General features: G+C 44.2%; 1 protein-coding gene and 1 pseudogene across 4 annotated transcripts in view; one reads left to right on the top strand and one right to left on the bottom strand.

Moving 5' to 3' along the window:
- LOC135212946 (pyridoxal-dependent decarboxylase domain-containing protein 1-like) overlaps positions 1–24,367 on the bottom strand; it is a 286,832-nt gene that overhangs the window by 54,975 nt on the left and 207,490 nt on the right. The gene's annotated exons all lie outside the window — the stretch shown is intronic.
- LOC135213467 (pyridoxal-dependent decarboxylase domain-containing protein 1-like) lies at positions 4,685–23,322 on the top strand (annotated as a pseudogene).

Raw genomic sequence — 24,367 nt, 5'->3', positions numbered from 1 at the left:
TGCAGCCCTCCAAGCCTGCTGGTTTTCTGCGAAGCGAGGAGGGAGGGGCGTCGGTCTGCCTCTCCCGTACCTTCAACCTCCTCGGGTTACACCGGGAGGATCGAGGGGGGTATTGAGGAGTGATCGTGAGGGGTGCGCCCCTCAATGATCCCACCACGACGCCCTACGTGCCAGGCACGGTTCTTGGACCGGCCAGGACGTTATGCGCAAGTGGATGGAGAAAGCCGAGAGGGCTGTCGCTGTTCCCCCTTCTTAGGAGGAAGGTTCTCGGAATATGCTCTTGTTCGAAGGGCTTAACGGTCCCACTGCAAGATGCTGTGACTTCCGAGATCCAGAGGAACTTTTGCCGAGGTTATGGCGCTGATTCGTCAGCACAACGACCTCGGGGAAGGATCGCCGCTCCCCACAGCAGAGCCACTCTCGGCTCGAGTGGTTTTTGGGGCCCGAGAGGGAACCCAAAATCGACGGTGGGTCTGCCGCGATCGGAGCTTGCCGACTGTGTTGAACCAGGTAGTCTCTCGTCTCCGGACAAGAAGGCTATCTCAGTTCTGGCCGGTCGAACAAGCTACTTCACCTCCTCTACTGCGACAGAGGCGTTTCTACGTGTCTTCGGACACCGTATTTGAATACCCCAATCTTCGGTCCTCCTGAGGTTTCGACCTCGACGAGGACTGGAATGGATCGGAGGACGGTAATCGGTCTCTCCTGTCAGGTGTCGATCAGGCCCCCCCAACCCACGACGTTCACAGTGGCGGCAGACCCTTACTACAGTATGAGTTCGTAACCCTCCTCGGGGAAAACTTTTTCTCCTGACGATACGTTTTCCCAGGCTCTGAGAGGCCATCGCCGTAAGGCGATGGCTGCTCCTTTCTTCCCAACTGCTAGTTCCGCTGGGAAGTCGAGCCAGTATCCAAATTCCTCCCCATTCCCTCTCTCCTTACGGCTACGAGGGAAAGGGGAGGGATCCTACAGAGCTTTCTCTGTAAGATCCCACGTTAGGGCTGCGCTACCGGGGGGACCTTCGGGTCCTACCTGACGTAAGCCCCGGTCGTTGAGGAGGGATCCTGCCCCTTTCTCGATTTCTACGGGAATCGGGAGGATCACCAGCCGATATCGTTTGACGAATTCGGTGGGGGGTTTCGCAGATGCTTAGAATTCTACGGAATTTCTAGCGCACTCAGACGTGTTCAAGTTTTTTACGATCTCCAAACACTTAGGCGAGACCACGGTCCAAAGTGAGCGAGAATCCCCGATAATTGTTACACGATAATCGGGAACCTCGCTTATGCTCGAATTCCTGTAATTTCTAGCATTTTGGAAGAAGACTGTCTGCTGAAAGAAGAGTATCTCACAGTAGGCGATTAACCTGGAATAGAGAAGAACGGACGGGAACTTCCAGTTTGGCTTGAGCTATCGTCTTCGGTATTCTGTTCACCATTGAAGCTTTCCTTTGGGAAAGACTTCTCCTTCACTCTCTTGACTAGAGAACGAAGGCGGTCGATCTCCAATCCTTATTCTCATTCCTCGAGAGGAAAAGAATTTTAGGATGGAGGCCGTGTACAGAACCTACAAATATACTCGTATATTACTTTAGCGACATGATTCTTTTAACAGTTGAATTGTCCGGGGGGTAGGCGCATACCGTAGTTAACTCTACGGTTTTGTGACCGAGACGAATTGTATCTAATTGAACTGCAACTCGGGTTGCCTGCAACCTCCCAGCAGTTATCAGTTTCGATTTTAGATACTTGGTATTGTCATGACAACACCAATCAGCTTTTGTATTTACCGAAATCCGTTTTGGTTAAATATAATTGCTCGAGCGTATTCTTTATGCTCGATGGTTCTAGCCGAACGCATTCCTTCGTGGAATAATGGATTACCTGGCAACTCAGGATGACGAGTCACCGAGAGCTAACTGCGTATTGAACTGCCTGATAGCGGCTCAGTATCAGCTAGGTCGGAGATGCACGGTCGGTTACGTCTCTCTCTCCCCTGGTTGATTGACTACCGAACCGTATCTCTGCCCAACAATCATGACTTAGGTCTCTGATTAACGGGGATTCTCGCAATAATGAAGGACCATCTACTGCTGTGACGCTCGAGTTTCATCGCCTTTCAACATTGCGAGAATTTCAACAGATATATCTCTTTGGACTCTTTCATCTTCTGTTTACCGCACGGTAAACAGAAGTCTGTACTAGTCACCCGCTGCATGGCACCGCGATAATGCGAATGATTTTAGCAGACATCTGAGTTTGTCTTCAAAATATCTCGTATTCGTAGGTGTGCAATTATTCATTGCTCGCCCCCGAATTAACAGATATGTCAGAAGACATCGCCTACTCTCCGACCTGACAGCTCTACTTCCAAATGTTCAGCCCATGAGAAGCAGTTCTTCAGGCAGTATTTCCTGTCTTCATTACTGAAAAGCGCTCGCTGTTATTGCAACTACGATCTCACGGACAGCAATGAATAGCGGTTAGCGTTCTCAGTCTTTTGTAGCACAGGTTCAGAATCTTTGAGAATCCTTCTCTCGGTTCAGCTGTGAAGACGTAGGTTGCATTTTCTGTACACCTTCGTCTTCAACGACACATAGTGTTGTTTCTCCTTAGCCGAGAATCAACTATACTATGAGATATCTTGCCATCAGGGACCCTCGGTCTCTAGAAGGCAATTGACTTTCGCCTGTTGGGCACATGCCTTAAGAGATTCCCCATCACCTTGCTTCGGCATCGGTGACGAACAAATTATTTGTTTAGTCTCTTGGCATAACCCTTTTAAGGCGAAGGTCACGTGACTTGCTCGGGTGCTTGGACAACTTGCCTCCTACCGAACGCAGTCAGTCGGCAGCTGTCAGAGCGCCCAAGTCTGTTTACGAACTTCGCTGTGGACTTAGTTCGGTTGTTCCATAACAGTCTTTTCTTCGTCCTAAACGGCTTGTCACAGTACCCATACCATCGACACCCACCATTGAGTGTCGTGTCCTATCCACTACCGAGAAGAACAACTTCGCTGCAGACGGATAGACCAGTTATGGGTACAGGACATCACCGAAGTCGAGAAGAGGGATAGGTCATACGGACCATTCCCTTCTTTTCCTCTGAGGTAATTGCATGACTTTTCCTGCGAAGTCAAGCATCCAGGGATGGGGATTCGTGACGCTCGATTTTCGTACCGAATTCGTAGCGAGACTAAACCCTTCGGTTCCTAACGATCGGTTAGAGTCCTTCACAATCCCCTCCCTAATGGACTTCACCGCCTTCGATGCGAAGGAGATGCTGCTTCGCGCGTTTCTGAAGAAACTCGACATCCCGGCAGGCATGAGTGTTGAAGACTCTTCGTCAGCACCAAGATGACCTAGAAGTACACTCCCTCGAGTTACACAAGAACTTCTCCGTGGCGCAGGTACTGAAGGCAGGGGTCTGGTACAACCAGACCACTGGCACCTCCTTCTACCTTTTGGATATTGCCCACAGGTCCTTGGATCGTTTTCCTTGGGACCCGTGGTGGCTGCTCAACACGTGTAGCTAACCCAGACCCTAGCAGGCTGAACAGCATCGAGTCCTGGTGTGACTGTAAGAATAGATAAGTGAATGAGAGAGTGACTGGCTTCTCTTCCTATTCTTTTTCTCCCCCTCTACCTGTGGGTAGAGGGGATACGGTCCCATCACCTTGCTGGATAAGGACGAGATGCCGTGAGCTACTGACAGAGCCCCATCCTATCCCTTTCACTAGGGATGGGAGCGAATATCCACCACTTCCTCCTACAGGGGGGGGAAGTGGATGCCAACAAGAGACAAACCATAACTTTATGTTGCCTCTTGCAATAGGAACTTGTTCTTGTTTGCTGGTACGAAGAGATACGCTTGCCTCTCTCTTAGTACTTGGTCCAGAGGTCTGACCATTGATCCTGCGGTGCACACCCCGATCAATCGGACAGAGGCTTGGATCCCTCCCTCGCTCTTACGACCAGGGAGGCATTCCAAGGTTGGGCGAACACCAGTCTGTTCACAAAAGACTCAGATTCCTCCCACCAAGAAGTGAGTCTTCCTATTGTAAAAGGACCGAGGTTTGTATGCCGTGTCGGAAACAAATGACAATTTGTCCAAAATTGCATTTTTCCTAACTATACAAACCTGAGGTCCTTTTACACATAGTCCCACCTCATGCCACCCCTCACTCTGCAGTTTTTGCTTGGGCCAAAAGCAAAGTGATTTGTTTACCTCCCAGTCGCGCGCAGCGCGCCTGTCCGGACAAGCAGTTAACTACCGAACCCCTTGTTCGAAAGCTTACGACCTATCCAGCTGCCGCTAGTACCTTCCTATTGTAAAAGGACCTCAGGTTTGTATAGTTAGGAAAAATGCAATTTTGGTCAAATTGTCATTTCTCTTTATTCTCCACCTCGAAGACTTCGAAGGTTTCATCTTGTGTAAGGATGAAGCCTACCATTTCTATGAAAAAGGCTCTAAGAGGTTTTGGGGAATGGCTCCTTGCTAAGGAGAGAAAGGAAGACAGTGTTTTTCTTCCCTCCCGTCTAAGCTGACTGGCAGACTAGGTTTCTGGTAAGAATCGGGGGAACCCGGCTGGCCCTTCGCTCTCTTCATCTGCGGACTCGGACTTCTCTTCGCTGGTGGATTCCGCTCGTCGATCCGCCCTCCTGTCTGCCAAGACTACGTGGGGGATGAACGAGCTTGACCACCTGCTGAAGGGAATGTTCCGAGTCCTGGAAGTTTTTAACTTCCTTGATTGGTCTTTAGGAGTTCTGGCCAAGAAGACTCAGACCCCGGATTCCCTTTCTCCTGAGGATCTTAACAGAGTCCTCACTTGCATGGATAAAGCAGTGAGAGATGGCTCGAGTGAAGTCTCTTCCTTTTTCGGAGCTGGAGTGATAAAGAAGAGGTCAGTATACTGTTCGTTTCTGACGAAGGCAGTATCTCATGCACAAAGAGCCTGCCTTCTTTATGCTCAACTCTCACCTCTTCTCTTCCCCAAGAAGATCATACAGGATGTCTCGAGTGCCCTCTCAGCCAAGGCTACTCAGGACATGTTAGCCCAGTCGGCCAGGAAGCCTCGTTCTGTTTTCCAACCCAAGACCAAGAAAGAGACTCCACTGAGGCAGGAGCCCTTTCGAGGAGGCCCCCCTGCCAGAGTTTCTTCAGTTAGAGGAACTAGACCCTTTAAGAGAGGTAAAACCTTCTCTAGGTCAGTCAAGAGGAAGGAAAGAAATAGCGTTCAAGGACTCCAGACATCAGTGGGTGCCAGACTACTGAAATTTGCCGACGTCTGGGCCCACAAAGGGGCAGACAATTGGTCCCTCTCGATTGTCAGCAGAGGATACCTCATTCCCTTCTCATCAAGGCCACCATTGACGACGACTCCGAGGGAGTTGGTGGCCAGGTACAAGGACCCCATCATGAATCAAGCCCTTTCTCTAGCAGTAGATCTGATGCTAGAGAAGGAGGCTATAGAACTAGTGAAAGATCCCCGTTCTGCGGGTTTTTACAACAGACTGTTCCTAGTTCCGAAGAACTCAGGAGGATGGAGACCAGTTTGGATGTAAGCGCCCCCTGAACGTCTTTGTGGAAAAGAGGAAGTTCGCCATGGAGACGACTTCCTCAGTGTTGGCGGCTCTTCGTCCAGGGACTGGATGGTGTCCCTAGATCTTCAGGATGCTACTTCATGTGCCTATTATCCTTCTTCACGGAAATTTCTGAGATTCATGATGGGAGGAAGGATCTTCCAATTCGAGGCCTTGTGCTTCGGCCTGTCGACTGCACCCCAAGTTTTCACGGGGTTAATGAAAAACGTGGCGCAGTGGCTGCATTTGGAGGGAGTGAGGGTGTCACTCTACCTCGACGACTGGCTAATCCGAGCAGTCACAAGAAAGATGTCTGGAGGACCTACAAAAGACCCTTACCTAGGCAAGTTCTTTGGGGCTTCTGGTGAACTTCCAGAAGTCCTCAATTAATCCCAGTCAGAGCGGATTTATCTGGGGATTCGGATAGTTTTCTCTGGCTTTTCGGGTGTATCCGTCGCCAGAGAGGGAAAAATAGCTCGTTGCCACGAGAAACTAACGACCTTCCTAGAGAAAGATGCATGCACAGCGAGGGAGTGGATGAGTCTGCTGGGGACACTCTCCTTGCTGGAGCAATTCGTTTCTCTAGGAAAGCTGCATCTCAGGCCTCTACAGTTCTTCCTTCACCAGAACTGGAGGCATCTCTCCCAAGATCTGGGAGTTCTCCTTCAAGATCTCAAGGGGAATCAAGAGGACCTTCGTGGTGGCGGACCCACTCCGATTTGTGGATGGAATATGTCTGCACATGCAGAACCCCAACCATGTGTTGTTTTCCGACGCGTCAGAAGCAGGTTGGGGAGCGACGCTCGGGACAAGAGAAGTGTCAGGCACCTGGAAGGGGAACAGGTGTCCTGGCACATCAACAAGAAAGAGTTGATGGCAGTTTGGATGGCATTAAAAGCCTTCGAGCCCCACATCCGAAATGCTATAGTTCAGGTAACTCAGACAACACCACAGCCTTGGCGTACATCAAAAAGCAGGGGGGACGCACTCCTTCTCCCTGTACGAAACAGCAAAGGATCTTCTGCTGTGGTCTCAGGCAAGAAGATCAGTCTCCTCACCAGATTCGTACAGGGAGAGAAAGGAACGTCAGGGCCGACCTCTTGAGCAGGAAGAATCAACTCCTGCCTTCAGGAGTGGACCCTCCATTCAGAGGTATGCCAAGGACCCTGTGGAGAAGATGGGGCAGACCTCACATCGACCTTTTCGCAACAGCAAGGAACGCAAGGGATAGAACTTTACTGCTCCCACCCCGATCTCAGACCCAGGGGGAGTGACAGTGGATGCGTTTCTCCTAGACTGGACAGGACTAGATGCTACGCCTTTCCCCCCTTCAAGGTACTGGGACAAACCTCAAGAAATTTGCGATCTCAGAGATGACAAGAATTGTAACTCTGGTAGGCTCCGTTCTGGCCCGCCCAAAGTTTGGGTTTTCACTTGAGGTACTGGAATGGTTGGTGGGAACTTTCCCCAAGAGCAACTTTCCAACAAAGAGTAGATTTGCTCAGACAACCCCACTTCGACAGGTATCACAAAACCTCTCGCTCTCAATCTGACTGGCTTTCGACTGTCAAAAGTCTTGTCAGAGCGAAGGGGTTTTTGACAAAGGTTGCTAAGGCTATCGTCTCAGCTAGAAGGCCTCGACCCTTAAAGTCTACCAGTCGAAGTGGGACGTTTTTTTTTTTTCGCCGGTGGTGCAGGAACCAGAAGTTTTTCCTCTTCCAGTACCTCTGTGACTCAGATCGCAGACTTCCTTGTTTTCCTCAGAGAAAAATGCGGTTTGGCAGTCTCTACCATCAAGGCTATCGAGCATGCTGGCTGCAGTGTTCAGACATAGGAACTTAGATCTTTCGGATAACTAAGATCTGCATGATCTATTAAGATCTTTTGAAACTTCCAAGAAAGCTTCAACTGAAGTTCCAAGTTGGAATCTGGATGTGGTTCTTCGTTTCCTGAGGTCCTCGAGGTTCGAGCCACCCCAGTTAGCCTCGTTCAAAGATCTTACGAGGAAGGCTCTGTTTCTCATGGGCTTTGGCATCTGCTAAAAGGGTTAGTGAGCTTCATGCCCTAGAAAGAGGGTAGGTTTCAAAGGAGATTCCGTGATTTGTTCCTTCCTTCCTTCGTTTTTAGCAAAGAATGAGAACCCCTCAAATCCTTGGCCAAGGAGCTTTGAGGTTCGTGGATTATCTGCCCTTGTAGGGAAGAACCCGAAAGACTCTTTGCCCTGTTAGGAGTTTAAAATACTACCTTCAGAAGAAGAAGACCCTTAAGGGCATTGAGGACAGACTATGGTGCTCTGTAAAGGACCCCAGTGGAGATACCCAGTTGTTTTAAAAATGCACTGTCTTTCTTCATTAGAAGTCTAGGTGAAAGAAGAGGACAACATATGGTCTTGTAATGAAAAGAACTACTCTTTTTTTTTTTCTTTCAAGCTCCTGAAAGTCAAGGCTCACGAGGTGAGAGCCATTGCCACTTCCTTGGCCTTCAATAAGAATATGTCTCTTCAGAATTTGATGAAAACTACATTCTGGAGATGCAATTCAGTATTTGCCAACCACTACCTTAAAGACGTCAGGATTACGTATGACGAGTGCTTCGCATTAGGCCCGTACGTATCGGCGGATTCGGTGCTGGGGCAGGGAGCTGGAACATATCCTTTGTAGTTTTTCCCTTTGGTATTGTGTTTATATGGTTGTATGAAAAAGGATGCAGGCAGGCATCTTTTTTTCTGTTCGTAGTGCTAACAACTTTAGTTTTGTTAGGTGATCAGATTTGGTTTGAAGCTCCCTGCAATGGTAGTGGACAGGTTCTGTCATATAAGAGGGCGAACCCCCGTTGACATGATCCGACTTGGATTCTACTAAGTAAGCGGATATCAAATCCCTTTAGTAGACCCAAAGAGTCTTTTCAGCTGTAGGTCACGCCCTCGCTGTAGCTCTTCTGGCTATGCAGACTAATAAACAGTACCTATGAAGTCTTCAGCCTCAACAGGTAAGAACCAAGGTTTTTTATACCCTACAACAGGTGTTGTTTTACCTTTTCTTTGTTAAATTTCTGTCTCTTACCCTCCACCAAGGGTGTCAATCACTAAGTATATCTGACAGGAAAGTTCATGTACAAAAATGATATTGTTATTTTACAATAAAGTTTTGTACATACTTACCTGGCAGATATATACGATTGATGGCCCGCCCAGCCTCCCTCAGGAGACAGGTGGAAGAGAAAAAATCTGACAAGACAGGGGCATTGGTTCTTACAAACCCGCCACCCACCGGGGGCGGGTAAAGGTGGATCACCTGACCTACCTGTCGCGTTTGCCGCGAGTTTTGAATTCTGTCGTGACGTCAGAGACGTAAGCTAAGTATATATCTGCCAGGTAAATATGTACAAAACTTTTCCATTGGTAAAATAACAATATCATTTTTATCTTTATTTTCAAAGGATCTGCTAAACCTATGATGATGAAGAACAGATATCACCTACGGATTGGGTCCTTTGGATCTGAACGGTCGTGTAGCCGTTGTGTCACACCTCTTAGCTGCCCTTGTCACTACATTGGACCCACAGCACTTGCGCCGTCTAGCCACACGAGTCATGTCAGATTCCTGTTTGTGGGTTTCAAGATTATTCAGGTAAAGTGTGATGAATGAGTTTTGATTCCTGCAATTATCAGTCGTCGATGGTATAATACTCCATAGGAGGGTCTTCTTCTTCTTCTTCCCAGCTTTTTCCCATTTTTATATGGGGTCGCCGTTTCGGATGAGCCGTTTCCATCTATTTCTATCTTGCACTTCTGCCTCATCAATTCCCTTCTCATGTAAATCTCCTCTCACACAGTCCTTCCATCTCTTTCTTGGTCTTCCTCTCTTTCTTCTTCCTTGCACCTCCACTCCCATAGTATGTCTCCCAGCGTGGTCCTCATCTCTCCTCAACAGGTGTCCATAACACCTTTAGAGGAACATTTAACAGTTCTTTGGACCTTGTAATGACCTAATCACTTTTAGGTATATTTTGTTAAAATACATAAAACCTGTTATTCTCAAACCTTGTGCTGTCTCACTTAAACTTGAAAATAATGATAGTCGTCCCCATGTAGGAGTCTATCATTTTTATGCTTTAACCAATCAATAAATATGTTACCTTTAATATTGTGCGTAGTAGTTATATAGGAATTGTGTGTTTTGATGTACTTTCAAAATATATATAGTCTGCTGTATCTTCCATTCAGATATTTTGACTCCAATGTGTACATTCATGAAGACATTCGAGAAGGTGTTGTACGAGTGTGCAGAATGTTGCTCCACACACGTTATCCAAAGTATAGCACCGAAGGATACGAAGCTTTATATGCTCGCCCACCAGTAATTTACACCAGTAGCACTGTTCGACCTGGTCTTCCACAACACATAGCTGGAATGGTGAGACATTTTTTTTAAAAACAATAATGTTTTATCTTCTCGTCGTAGGTATAGACCCATTGCCAATGTGTTTGTCAAGATAAGAAATTTTGTATGAATTTACTTATTGAAATCTTTTATTCTCGAGATATTACTTTTACATAGTGTACAAAATGTTTTGTGGATTTCCAGTTGGGTCTTGGATCAGGATGTGTGCGTGTAGTGCCATGCAACACTATCGTTGGGTCTCCTGTTGCAATGGACACAGCTGCCCTCGATCGGATGTTGGCGGAAGATGTTGCAGCTCAAAAGAAACCTCTCCTTGTGATTGCTAATGCAGGTGAGATCTGTGTAGATGTGCCTCTTGTAATTGCGCAGATTTGGGTATGGAAGCACAGTGTGGTGCCCTTGCCAGTAGGGCAATGAAAACAACTTGATTAAATACAGCATTCTGTATTTATTGAGTGCCAGTGATTCAAAGGAAACTCGTGTAGATAGGGACTTGATGGTATGTCATCTTAGATCATATATACTAATTTGAAAAATTTATTACTAATGTTATTTTTGTTACTCTGGAAATCATTGATCACTTTTCCGTTTTTATTTTGTACCATTTATATGTAAATTATGACTACAAATAAGAGATGTAATTCTCTTCTTAATTCATTTGTTCCTGGATTCATAATTTTTAGGTGGGGGAGCAGTCAGCGGTGTAGACAATGTAGGAAGGATTCAGGAGCTCTGCAATACTTACGAAGCTTGGTTGCATGTTGAAGGACATGCCCTCGCGGCTTTAACTCTCCCAAATGCACCAAATCTGGTATGGTATCCTTTTTTTCTTCAATGATGGCATGATTGCTTTGAGCAGCTCATTACTCTCAGGAGTCATTTAGGAGCTTATTTTATAGAAGAAATCCTCAAACATCTGCTTTTATTTTTAGACGACATTAATGGACGCAAGATGTTAAGTTTGAAACAGAATAGGTTTAGGAAGAAGTGGGAATCATATCTCATTCAGGAAGTATTTATGCTCTTTTCAGAAATACAGAAAGAAGGACAGGGGTGTTAAGCTTTAATGATGAAATGGTTTTATCAGTAAAACAAATATTTTTTATATTTTTTATTCCTTAGTTTTCAGTTATGTGAAATTACTGTCCTTGATGTAAGGTTTTGAGTTAAACATCTGCCATATTTAAACTTACTTTTCTTTCTTTTTTCCCATTTCAGCCTGCCAAAGTTGGAGACAGCATGACACTCCCATTTGTCGTTTATGGATTGGGTGTTCCTTCAATTTCCATCATGTTGTATCCTTTTATCAAATACAGCTTGTGTTATAATGTAAAAGCTGTTGCCATCTGTTTGGTCCTGAATCATTAGACCCTAGTTGTCATAGCTTTTCCCAGTTTTTGAATTATGGGTACTGTTACAAAGTAATTCCGTAGAAGTTATTTTTTTTTTTTTTGAATTATTATTAGTCTGCTAATCAGACCACTTGAGTTGAAACACCTGACTGGTACAGGGCTGACCAGGATGCATACATGAATAGCAGGTGAACTGTTGTCAGATGATGACAACAGTTACAGTTTTAAGTTGAAATTTCTTAGTGTTAGTTCATTGTAGCAGATAACACCAAAGATATCTATGTTTAATTATGATGATATGCAAGAAAGTATTGTAAGTTTTTTGGATGGGATCCCTCCCTTTCAGAATTTGGTAGATGTTAGATCAATACATATATATACACTTTGTATTGCGTAACACGTAATCAAACATTGACCCCTTATTGAGATTAGATTAGGTTAAATTAATATACACTTTTTATTCCTTTAGATATCAAACATTGTAATGATTTGCAAGGAATTGAAGTTGTGTGGATGGGATCCCATATTGAATCTATTATTTATGTTAATGTAAACTTTGTATTCCTTAACATCTACTCAGACATTGTACAGGGCTTGTGAAGCATCAGCCGTTCATGCAGCTGGACTGACAGCTTTGAACCTCCACGTCCGTCTTGTATCTCTTCCGCTGTGGTCTACATTACAGGTTATTAAATAGAAGAAGATTGTGCTTTTCATTTCATCCTGCTGTTAATAGAATCTTTGAAAATTCTTTCGACTTCAAGTTATTTGCTTTTAAATTGATACTTCAAGTATTGTGTTTAAAGTGCATGATGATAATTTCTTGTTAATATTTTTCGCAGGTACTGGGTCAGAGTGGTGTGGTTGCTCGTTTTCAACATGCTTTCGAATTGAGCCACGCCCTGCAACAGCACCTAGCAACTCTTCCTAAAATACGCTTACTTGTAAGTTTCCTTGGGAAGGCGGAAAGTTTTTACCCTTTATGATAATTGACATTAATTGCTTTTAAGACTTGATTATATATAATATATAGGGACTTTGTTGTATAATTTTGCAAATTGAATTTTCTTATTTTTTTTTACTGTTAGTATTTTCAGAGTCCCACCCCACCTGGTGGAGGAGTTGCTATAAGTATCCAAGATTTAGCTAGTAAACCAGTTAGCACAGCAGTAAGTATGCTTTTCTGTAATGTAAAGCACATGCTTTCTAAGATTTATAGATTAATGATACCTATAAATGGTGGCATAATTGTTGATATGTTGAATATTGAAAACTATTTATTGAGGTTTGTTTAGCTTTTCTTTAAATGCAGTTATTGTATTTTATTGTTAAAACATTGATCTTATATTGTCCTTGGTTTTCCTCACAGCTCCCAATCTCTAGTTTCCATTCCCACCGGCTGCTCAACTCCTTAATTTTACCTTTCTCCAGTTTTCACTATTCATTTTAGAACTGTCCCTTGGGTAGGGGCTTTGAGAGTCTGTAGATAAAATTCACTAGTCTTGTTAGACTACAGTAACTTGTGGTAATAAGAATTCTCATGACTAATGTTACTTCCTTACCATTGCAGCAACTTCTGGAGACTGTCAGCGGAGCGGTAGTATTCCAGTATGTGGATGAAACAAATTCTGGAGGGAAAAATCCAGAATATTATGATAATTTGAATTCTTGGGTAAATATCACTTAGCATTTCTTTATTCTCAAAGCTTCTGAGATTTTCAGTATAATTTTTCTGCTCTAGAATAGATTTTTGCAGTCCTCATTCTTAATCTCATGTTAATATTAAGTGTAAGTGTAAATTGTATTTCAAATAGGGCCTCCCAATTCATCACTAAGTTCAGTAAAAATAGGTGTCCTTTGAAGTGACACACACATTTCAAGTTTTTCTTATTTGTTTTGTTTCAAGAAAATATTATATGCCCATCGAATGTCAATTGCTTTTGGGGGAAACGGTTATATCTGAAATGACTTATATAACCAACCTCATGATGTTATTACAGTGATTTAACATTGTTGTGACCATTCAGTGAATAACACTGCTGTGATTGTGGTGCTAGAAAAGAGGAAAACGTATCTTGTTTTTCTTTTGATAGTACAAGGGTGTTTTGTACATGCAACTTCCCCGGCAGATATATACTTAGCTTATGTCTCTGACGTCCCGACAGAATTCAAAACTCGCGGCACACGCTACAAGTAGGTCAGGTGATCACCCTCTCCCGCCACCCAGCGGCGGGAATAGGAACCATTCCCGTTTTCAGAACAGATTTTCTCTGTCGCCGGTGCTGGCAACATCATTGTTAGTTCCTCCTGCACGGAATTCTGCTTGCTTTGCTAAGGATTGTTTTTGGTGAAGTATTCTTTCTTTGGCTTTGGTATACGCTGATTTGGACCGTTTTTTGGATTTGCTTAGGATTCTTCATTATGGCTGATTATTGTGCCTGAAACTCGTTTTAGAGTTTGTGTGAAAGAAGGATGTAAGGTGAGACTGCCGAAAGCTTCGGTGGATCCTCACATTATTTGTGTTAAATGTAGGGGGAATGAATGCTCAGTTAGTAACACATGTGAGGAATGTTTGAGTTTGACTGAAATGCAATGGAAGAGTTTGACTGAGTATGTAAATAAGTTGGAGAAAGATAGAATTAGGAAAGCTTCTGCAAAAGTTCAAGTAGGTCCTGCTCTTTGGATCAGGACAATCTTTCTATTTTCAATGTAATTTCTCCTACTGCTAACGCAGGTTCAGCTCCTTCCCCCTGCAGCGAAATCGTAGATTCCTCTCAATCGGAGAAAGCTGCAATGGAAGCGTCGATCCGTAATTTGCAAAGGCAATTACGAGAAATGGAAGGTAAGAGTGAAGTGTGCAGTGAAGTGTACAGTGTCCCCAGTGTAGTGGAGGGGGCGTCTGACCGACTCCACATTGCTCCTAGGCCTAGACCTCTTTCAGACTCCCATGACCAAGGGAGGAGGAATGTTGAAAGCCGCAAGGGGGATGTAGAGTATTCCCAACGGTCAAGCGTCCCTTCGGCAGGTCCTGTAGACTCGTCCCAGGCTGCCTTGGACAGCTATAGACAAAGCGTCCTTAGGAAGTGTTTTTCCGACTCGGATTCTTCTTCTCCGAGACGCGGATGGAGCTCCGCGTCTAAGTCGCGCCCTCTGAAGAGAGCCTGGAAGGTGCCTGCAGGAGACGCATTAGATTCCAGCCCAGAGCCTTTTCCGGAGTATTCTCCCGCTCAGAAGAAGAGAGCGATGAAGTCTCCTGTTTCTTCTCCGGAAGGAATTTGCGCTTCTACCAAGAAGTTTTTGGTAGGACTGCAGGAGCAGTTATCCTTGTTAGTAGGCTCGCTGTCTAAGGAGCCTTCTCGCAGGAAGGACGTCTCTCTTCCAGTAAAGAGCTCTCTTAAGAGACGGTCGTCAAGTCGGCGTTCGGACTCTGGTAGGCGTCTCTCTCCTGGAAGGCGCTACTCTCCAACAAGATCGTTGCTATACGCTTCTCCTTTTCGAGAACGATACTACTACTCCGACCAGAAGAGCTTCTTCTAGTAGGATCCCGCATTCGTCTAGACGCCCGAATAAAGGGCGCAAGCCCCTCTCCTGACAGGAGCCAGGATAGTCGATCCTTACGTAGGAGTAAAGAACTTTCTTCTCCTTATAGGCGTTCTCAGAGAGATAGAAGCGCCTCTCCTTGCTATCTTAAGGAACAGGATAGTCTCCGCTTTTCCCGGGGACGCAGAGAGAGAGAGAGAGGAAGAAATCTCTCCCCCCAGACGTTCTCTGAGAGATTTTAGCGCCTCTCCTAGCAGGCGCCATCGTGATGTAAGACGGTATTCGCCAACTAGGCGATTTACTCCTTCCAGGCGCCCAGGACGGGACGCTAGCGCCTCTTCACACGCAGACTGCAGGAAACCTGAGAAGAGCATGATTGGTTCGTATGCCCTACTCCTGTTAGGCTCTCCTTAGGAGTTCCGAGTTTACCTTCTCGCAAGAGTCTTCGAAAGGAAGTAAACCCCTCTCCTGGCAGGAGCCAGGATGAGAGCAGACTTTTTTTCTACCCCATACGCGCCTGATAGACGCCACCGACGTGACGCTAGCGCCTCTCCTCACAGGCGCCAAGAGCCTGGAAAGAGCCTGTTACGGGATTCTCGCCCTACTCCTGATAGTTTCCTGTAAAGATGCGAACTCTTCCCTCCATCATCGCAGCAGCCTTTGAGAAGAAGCAGGCATTCTTCTTCTGCTAGGCCCCTTCCAGTAGAAACTGTTTCTTCAGGCAATAGGATCGCTTCGGGTAGTGGTCTTCCTTCCTCTACCAAACTTCTTTCGAAGGAAAAGAGCACTTCTCCTTCTAGGACTCCTTCTCCGAAGAGGCATTCTTCTCCTAATGCTACCTTTGAAGAGGTATCTGAGGAGGAAGTCCCTATAGATGCGGGCGTCTCGGATTACAAGAGACTGGCAGCCCTGCTTCTTCAAGAGTTCGGTGACTCTCTTCGTCCTGCAGATCCTCCTTCGCCGGGATCACTGCTTTCAAGCACTAAGCTTTCCAAGTCGTCTTCGTTCGTGAAAATGAATCCGACCCTTTCTATGAAGAAAGCCATCAAAAGCTTGGAGAACTGGCTCCTCTCTAAGAAAGAAGCGGGCAAGATGGTGTTTTCCTGCCCTCCTTCGAAGTTGGCAGGTAAGCCAGGTGTCTGGTATGACACGAAAGAGCCAATGGGATTGGGCCGTTACTTTTCTTCAGCTGATGCTGATTTTTTCATCGCTAGTGGATTCGTCTAGAAGATGCTCTCTTTCTTCGGCAAAGGCTTCATGGGGAATGTGCGAAATGGACCATTTACTTAAAGGTCTATTTCGCACACTTAAAGGCCCATTGATGGATGGATCTACGGAGGTGGCTTCTCTCTTTGGATCTGCAGTCCTTAAAAAGAGATCTGTCTACAGTTTCTTTTTGGCGAAATCGGTGTCTCCTCTACAGAGATCCTCCCTGCTTTATTCGCCCCTGTCTAGTCATCTGTTTCCACAAGAGACAGTGAGAGACATATCTAAGTCTTTATCAGAAAAGGCAACTCAAGATCTTCTTGCGCAGTCGGCGAAAAGACTGAAAACGGCAGTCCCTTTAGCTAAAAGAGAGAAGCCTGCTTTTCAGCAGCCCTTTCGAGGGAGAACGACGCTAGACCCTCTCTTAGGAGTAGAGAGACCCGGTTAAGAGAGGAAGATCAGCAACGCAAGCCCTTCCCTAAACCCGCAATGAGAAATAGTCCTCCAGACTACAGTAGGAGCCAGACTGCTGAAGTTTGCGAAAGTCTGGGCTCAGAGAGGGGCGGCACAAATGGTCCCTCTCTATCCTCGAGAGAGGATACCGTATTCCCCTTTCAGGGAGAAGCCTCCCTTAACAACAACTCCAAGGGAGTTAACACCAAGATACCAAGATTCTTTAAAAAAACCAGGCCTGCTACAACTAGTAGAAGAAATGATGGACAAAGAGGCGATAGAAAGGGTTCAAGACCTGCAATCTCCAGGGTTTTACAACCGTCTTTTTCTTGTACCAAAAGCCTCAGGAGAGTGGAGACCAGTCCTGGACGTAAGTGCCCTGAATTGCTTCATTGTCAAGACGTAGTTCACGATGGAGACGACATCCTCCGTTCTTGCAGCTCTTCGTCCAGGGGATTGGATGGCGTCCCTGGACCTTCAGGATGCCTATTTTCATGTGCCTATCCATCCCTCGTCCAGGAGGTACCTAAGGTTCATGGTACAGGGCAAAGTTTTTCAATTTCGAGCCCTATGCTTCGGTCTTGCCACGGCCCCTCAAGTGTTCACGGGTCTTATGAGGAATGTCGCTCATTGGCTACATATCGAAGGAGTAAGAATCTCGTTGTATCTCGACGATTGGCTGATCCGGGCCCAATCAAAAGATCGATATCTGGAGGACTTGAAATTAACACTGGACCTAGTTCAGTCCCTAGGACTGTTATTAAACCTCGGGAAGTCCCAGATGAATCCCCAGCAAAGCATTGTCTATCTGGGGATTCTGATGGATTCTCGGGGTTTTCGTGTGTATCCATCAAAGAACGACAGGAGAGATGTTGTACAGAAATGACGACCTTCCTAAGAAAGAAACAATGTTCCCGCGAGGGAATGGATGAGTCTTCTGGGGACCCTTTCCTCGTTGGAACAGTTCGTTTCTCTAGGGAGGCTACACTTAAGACCCCTACAATTCTTCCTCAGGGAGAAATGGGATCAGAAGCACCAAGAGCTTTCGGACTCCTTTCAGCTCTCAAAGAGCATAAAGGAGGACCTCAGTTGGTGGTTAGAGCCAAACAGATTAAATCAAGGGCTCTCCCTTCAGTTGTCGAGCCCTCGCCTAGTGTTATTTACAGACGCCTCGGAAAAAGGATGGGGAGCGACTCTAGGCTCGAGAGAAGTGTCAGGCACTGGAGTGGGGAACAGGTGTCCTGGCATATCAACAAGAAGGAACTAGCAGCAGTCCATCTAGCTCTCGTTCACTTCGAACCTCAAGTCTTGGGTGCCGTGTTGCAAGTGAACTCGGACAACACGACAGCTCTAGCCTATATAAGGAAACAGGGAGGGACTCCCTCCTTCTCCCTTTTCGAGAAAGCAAAGGAGCTTCTTCTTTGGACCGAGGAACAGCGAATAACTCTTCTAACCAGGTTCATCCAGGGGGAAAAGAACGTAAGAGCAGATCTTCTGAGCAGGAGAGATCAGGTCCTTTCCACGGAATGGACTCTGCATTCAGAAGTGTGCAACGAGATTTGGGACCTCTGGGGGAGACCCAATATCGACCTGTTCGCAACGAATTGGAATGCGAGGTTGGAGAACTACTGCTCTCCGATATCAGATCCAAAGGCAGTTGCAGTGGACGATCTCCTTCTGGATTGGAAGGGGATCGACGGGTACGCTTTTCCTCCTTTCAAGATAATAGGAGAAGTGGTAAGGAAGTTCGTCTCGGCGGAGGGAGCCAAACTGACCCTCACGCCCCCATTCTGGCCAGCCCAAGATTGGTACACAGAGGTACTGGAATGGATGATAGATTTCCTGAGGTCCCTTCCACTGCGGAAGGATCTTCTCAGACAACCCCACTTCGACAGATACCACAAAAACCTCCCCGCTCTCAGTCTGACTGCCTTCAGACTGTCGAAGGACTCGTCAGAGCGAGGGGGTTTTCACGCAAGGCTGCAAAGGCAATTGCTAGAGCCAGAAGACCTTCAACTCTTCGCGTGTACCAGTCGAAGTGGGAGGTGTTCCGAAGATGGGCCAGGTCCCAGAAAGTATCCTCTTCCAGTACCTCTGTAACTGAAATAGCCGATTTTCTCCTTTATTTGAGGGAGAAATGCAATCTGGCCGTTACCACAATAAACGGATATAAAAGCATCCTCTCATCTGTTTTTAGACCTAGAGGCCTCCAATATCTCGGAGGACAAGGATCTGCATGACTTGTTTAGGTCCTTTGAAACCTCGAAGTCCAAGACTATAAGACCACCTAGTTGGAACCTGGATGTGGTTCTTAGATATTTAATGTCCGAGAAATTCGAGCCTCCTCAAAATTCCTCATTCAGAGACTTGACTAGAAAGTCTCTCTTTCTCTTTGCACTAGCCTCTGCTAAGACAGTTAGTGAACTTCAGGCTTTAGAAGGAACTGTGGGCTTTAAGGAAGATTCTGCAGTATGCTCCTTTAATCCCCTGTTCTTAGCAAAGAACGAAAATCCTTCTAAACCATGGCCAAGGACTTTGAGATTAAGGGACTGTCCTCTTTGGTAGGGAGAGACTTAGAGAGGACATTGTGCCCAGTCAGGATCCTCAAGTTCTACTAGAGAGGAAGAAGCTACTTGGTGGAAATGTGGATAGCCTTTGGTGTTCCGTAAGAAATCCTAAGAGAATGATTTCTAAGAATGTTCAAGCGTTTTTTATTAAAGACATTATCAAAGAAGCGCATGCTTCCTGTGAAGAGGAACATTTAAGGCTTCTAAGAGTCAATGCACATGAGGTCAGAGCTGTAGCTACCTCTTTAGCGTATCATAGGAATATGTCGATACAGACTCTTGTCGAATCCACCTACTGGAGGTGCAATTCGGTTTTTGCATCAAATCACTTAAGAGACATGCGAGTCACTTATGATAAGTGCTTCTCTCTCGGACCGTTCGTGTCTGCGGATTCGTTGCTGGGGCAAGGAGCTGAACCTAATCCTTTATAGTTAGTTAAGTTAGTAATTTTAAACGTTTTTTGGTGTTGTGTTTTATGGTCGATTGGAAGGGGTTTTGGGAATGCTCCTTTCAAATCGTAGTGTTAACAAATGTAGTGTGGTCAGGTGGTCGGGATTGGTTTTTTGTGCTCCTTGTTAGTGGTTTGGACCTAGACTCTGTCATGTAAGAGGGTTAGTCCCCGTTGATATGACAAAGGTGAAGGCTCTACCATGTAAGTGGGTCAGCCCCCATTGGTATGATCCAAGACATGGCTCTGTCAAGTAAGCGGGCTCGCCCCCATTGACACGATCCAGAAAAGCTATCAGTGTCAGATCTCATCCCCACTGAAACTCTTGAGGCAAGCAGACTCATAGACAGTAATCATGAAGTCTTCTGCCCAATAAGGTAGGAACCAAGGTTTTAAATAAGTTTATATATATATGACCTACAACAGATGTTGTTTCCCTGTTTTTATTGTTGTTTATATTTAGTAACTATCTCTTACCCGCCACCAAGGGTGTCAATCAGCTAAGTATATATCTGCCGGGGAAGTTGCATGTACAAAAATGATATTGTTAGTATACAATAAAGTTTTGTACATACTTACCCGGCAGATATATACGATGAATGGCCCACCCAACCTCCCCTCAGGAGATAGGTGTAAGAGAAAATCTGTTCTGAAAACGGGAATGGTTCCTATTCCCCGCTACCCCAGCAGCGGCGGGAGAGGGTGATCACCTGACCTACCTGTAGCGTGTGCCGTGAGTTTTGAATTCTGTCGGGACGTCAGAGACATAAGCTAAGTATATATCTGCCGGGTAAGTATGTACAAAACTTTATTGTATACTAACAATATCATTTTTCCAGATTAGTGTGTATTTTCCAGATTAGTGTACTTCTAGAGTAGACTATGTACGTAAAATATACTAATAACTTTTACTAAAGTCAGGATGTAGGCTAACACTTAAAAATCCTCATTTACAGCTTGGCCAAGTAGTCCGAAGAGATGTGGGCATTATTCCTCTAGAGCTGGTCCAGTTGGAAACAGCTGGGTTAGTGCTGCGTTGGAGCCCCATAGAAGGTCCTGAAACTCACCATATAACAATGGCACACGTTGACCTTTTCATCCATTCACTACATCATCAGTTGGTAAGAGTACTTTAATACGAGCTTGTGTGTATTGTCTACCGAAAGTATTTGTTGCATTTTCTAAGTTGAAAATCTTAGTAGAAAACATAGTCTTTAAGTATTTAATCACCCCTAAACAATCTAACTGATTGTGCAGTATTTTTATAAAATGACTTCACACCTTTAACATTGCAGGATATACTGAACGCCACTGTCAAGCAGAGGAAAACCTTCACAGAGCTTGTAGCATCTGCATCTAATCTTCAGTTAGTGGACATTCCAGGCTGGGCCGGCCTCTCGGAGGCGTTCGTTAGTATACCAGGACCTCCTGGATGACTCCCCCCAACTCAAGAACCATTGTCCGAGTCTGCTCGAGAAGATATAAATTCATTAAATATCCATTTGGTGCAGCAGTTAAAGGCATCTGATTCTGCCTTTTCATTAGGTAAGGCAGTAGGAACACATGCTGTCTTCAAAAAGGATATGTGGCACATTTATGCTGTATGGTGCTGGTGTGCACTCAGTGTAGTCCCAGAACATTATTATTAAAGAATTTGTGGAGAGTCTTTTATAATGAAGATGTAACTCTAGTTGGTACTAAAGTTTTTTTTGTTTTTTTTTAAGAAGTTAACTTGTTGTTCCTGAGTTGCATCATTTTATGTCTTTTAGATATTTATTCCATGAGGTTTTTTTCCCCTGTTTCAACCTATAATTCTACCATGACCCCAAATTTCACTTTTATTTTACAGAAGGTACTTTTTTTGCTTTCCATTAATTTATTAACTGCAGCACTAATTAGTATTGTTATTACTATCCTTCCTTAATGATTAATTCATGATATTTTGACCTGGGCTCCTGCTCAAAAATCTCACCTTTTTGTAGTATGATATCAGAATCAAATGTTGATTTTATTTTACGGCGAGAGGGTAGTGACAGAATGAATTGTGTCAGATTTGGAATGGTGACTGCCGAAACTGATTTGTCTGAACTTCTGTCTTTGGTCATCAACACTGGGAAGGACATTGAAACTTCATCAAAGTTCGGTTGGATCAGATGACAGACATTGTTCAAAAAGGTATTTATGCTTTTGAGTTAACAAGCTGCATTTGGTGATGAATTTTGGTTATTTTTAATTTTTTTATTTTATTTTGGCTACTTTTAAACTTTGTGCTCAAGTTGATGAGGCCTTCTCCCCTCATCCTGCCATCTGCATTGCTTTGTGTTTATTTATACTCTTCATGCATTCCCTTGGATCACCCCTCTTTGCTGTCCAGCTCCATCGAGTTTGCCTTGTTTCAGTTCTCAGCCTTTATTTAAGAACAAATACTTCAGGCAAACCCCTATGTGTGGAAATAATAATGTTTTTATTATGTGGAGGAATTTAACAAGACCACTGAACCACATCACCAGACCTTAAAAAGTTTGTCCAAAGGATCTGTGCTTAGTGAGAATGAAATTGAAAGGAGGCAAAGTTAAAAAGTTAGGTCTTGCTAATTATAGATGGGAACCATTAGGTGTGCATAAAAATATAAGACAGATGGGTATTAGTCCAGAATTTATTACTTTGTGTCCTTATCCAACATCTCTATCTTGATGATGGAGAGAACTCTCAAGACAAACAACTAAACATGTTTGTTAATCAGGCATTGAAGCTGCAACTGAAGATCTGAGGAGAGAGAATGAAGAAAGACTGTGGCAAGAAGGCATTCTGCGACATGTACCAATTGTAGGGTCTGTTTACAATTGGTTTTCTCCACCCCCTCCACCTGGGATCAAAGGGCGCACTCTGGATCTCACAGCTGGTGTCTTAGAGAGTACGGAAAATATTTATCGTTACCATATGCAAGTAAGTAATTTTTTTTTTTTTTTTCCATTGGAATGTGTATCATCACAGTAAGGTTATTATTTAAGAATTAGATTTCTGGTATATTTTTGATTAGTTCCTTTTGTGATCCCCTTTTTAATTTGGATTTTATGCTTGAGATGATCTCGTCAGATTTTGTTTTATTCATATGAAAACCAGAATTAAGTAAGATGCCCTTGGTTTATACTTTCCATAACATGCCCTTAGATTACTTTCCTTACCCTATAGTATATGGTTATGAAAGAAATCTTCAAAGATTGATAAAATTAAGTTTTCCAAGATTAATAAAATTCAAGAGTATGTAAGGGCATAAATGTGAGAATAGTGTGCTATTGAAAGCTACATAAGTGGTCTACCAGCATATCTCAAGAGTTTTTCATATCAGATAGCTCTTTACTATACATTCTGGCATACTCATCCTTCTGTTAAGATAATGTGTTTGGAAGGGTATGGATAATAGGAAAAGATATGAAATTAGTTGTGATAGACTTGGCAATTTTCCAAATTTTTTGTCGTAATTTGTAAACCGACCTTCAAAACTTATATTTTCTGTCTTGTCAGATTCGTCATGGAACAGCTCCTACTAGAGCAGAAAAACTAAACTTCCCCTGCCCCATCAGTCCAAACTCCAGTCACCCCATCGGCATCATCACCCTCACATTCACGTTCATCTTTCCACAATTCGTCCGCCCTGTCTCCGGGGTCAGCACACTCTAGGCAAGCCTCAGACCAACCAAACCAACTACCGCCGTATAAAAAAGCACCCACCTTAACAGCGAATGGTATTACCGCATCCGTTCAAGGCTAGGTTTGTACGTTCTCCTTCTAGGTATTGGAAAACCCCTCCCCCTGCGGTGATGGGTTTACCATTTTGTGATTTCTACTTGAGGTAAACTTTGTTCATGTTTCTATACTCCGTATTCTATATACTGTACTTGACTTGCAAGGAAAAGTGAATTTCTGAAGTTTTTAAGTTCTTGGAGACTGTTCATTTCAACGAATTTCATTGATTCCAGGTTTTGCTCCTTATAATATCTATCTAATAATCTAAAAAAAATTGTAAATTTCAGCATAAGTGCTTTCTTTACCGCTGCTTGTATTACATTACGGAATTATCATGAAGGTGGGTGTGTTTTTTCCATTTGCATTTCTGGTTGGGTGTGAGTCTTTTTGGCTCAGTGAGTGGAATCAGATAGTTTTTTTTTTCTTTTTTTTCAATCATCAACATCTCTACTCATATACCATTGCTATCATCATCATTGTAATAAGTATGTAGCCTGAACTATTGCCACATTAATATGCCTTAATGATTTTCCATGTATGAGAGACCGAAGTCTTATTTGAGGGGGAAAATTGAGTAAATTATTCACATCGATTTTCCAGAAATATTTGCTACAAGGAATGAATGTTTTTGTGTGTTTAGGGGGAAGCAATAAAGCAATGTGTGATTTATTTTAGGACATACAGAAGTCAATCAAGCATTAGGGTGTGCAGCCAAACCTGTACCCCAACATTACACTTTTTTTACTGAGAAATCTAGAAACTGGTTTTTATCAACTGGTCAAGGAAATATAAAATCTAAAATTCATAAGGCACTTTTGAGCTCATGCTTTTATTTTGATTTCCATTCATGTATCTTGGTTTTGTACTTAGTAGTCATTGGTGCTTGCTTGTACAATTGAGCCATAAATAGATAACAGTCTTCTTTTGCCAACCAAGTTTCTATTGGTATCTTTTATTGTAGTAAGTATATCTTCTAAACATGTACACATGGAGGTTTTAGGGTTTATCTGATTTATGCTTTTCTTTATAATAAATGTAAGTACAGCAATGTTGCAACGTGATACTAAGCA

Source organism: Macrobrachium nipponense, chromosome 42 (genome assembly GCF_015104395.2).
Source record: "Macrobrachium nipponense isolate FS-2020 chromosome 42, ASM1510439v2, whole genome shotgun sequence".
Classification (NCBI taxonomy): domain Eukaryota; kingdom Metazoa; phylum Arthropoda; class Malacostraca; order Decapoda; family Palaemonidae; genus Macrobrachium; species Macrobrachium nipponense.
This window is presented reverse-complemented; position numbering and strand designations above follow the sequence as displayed.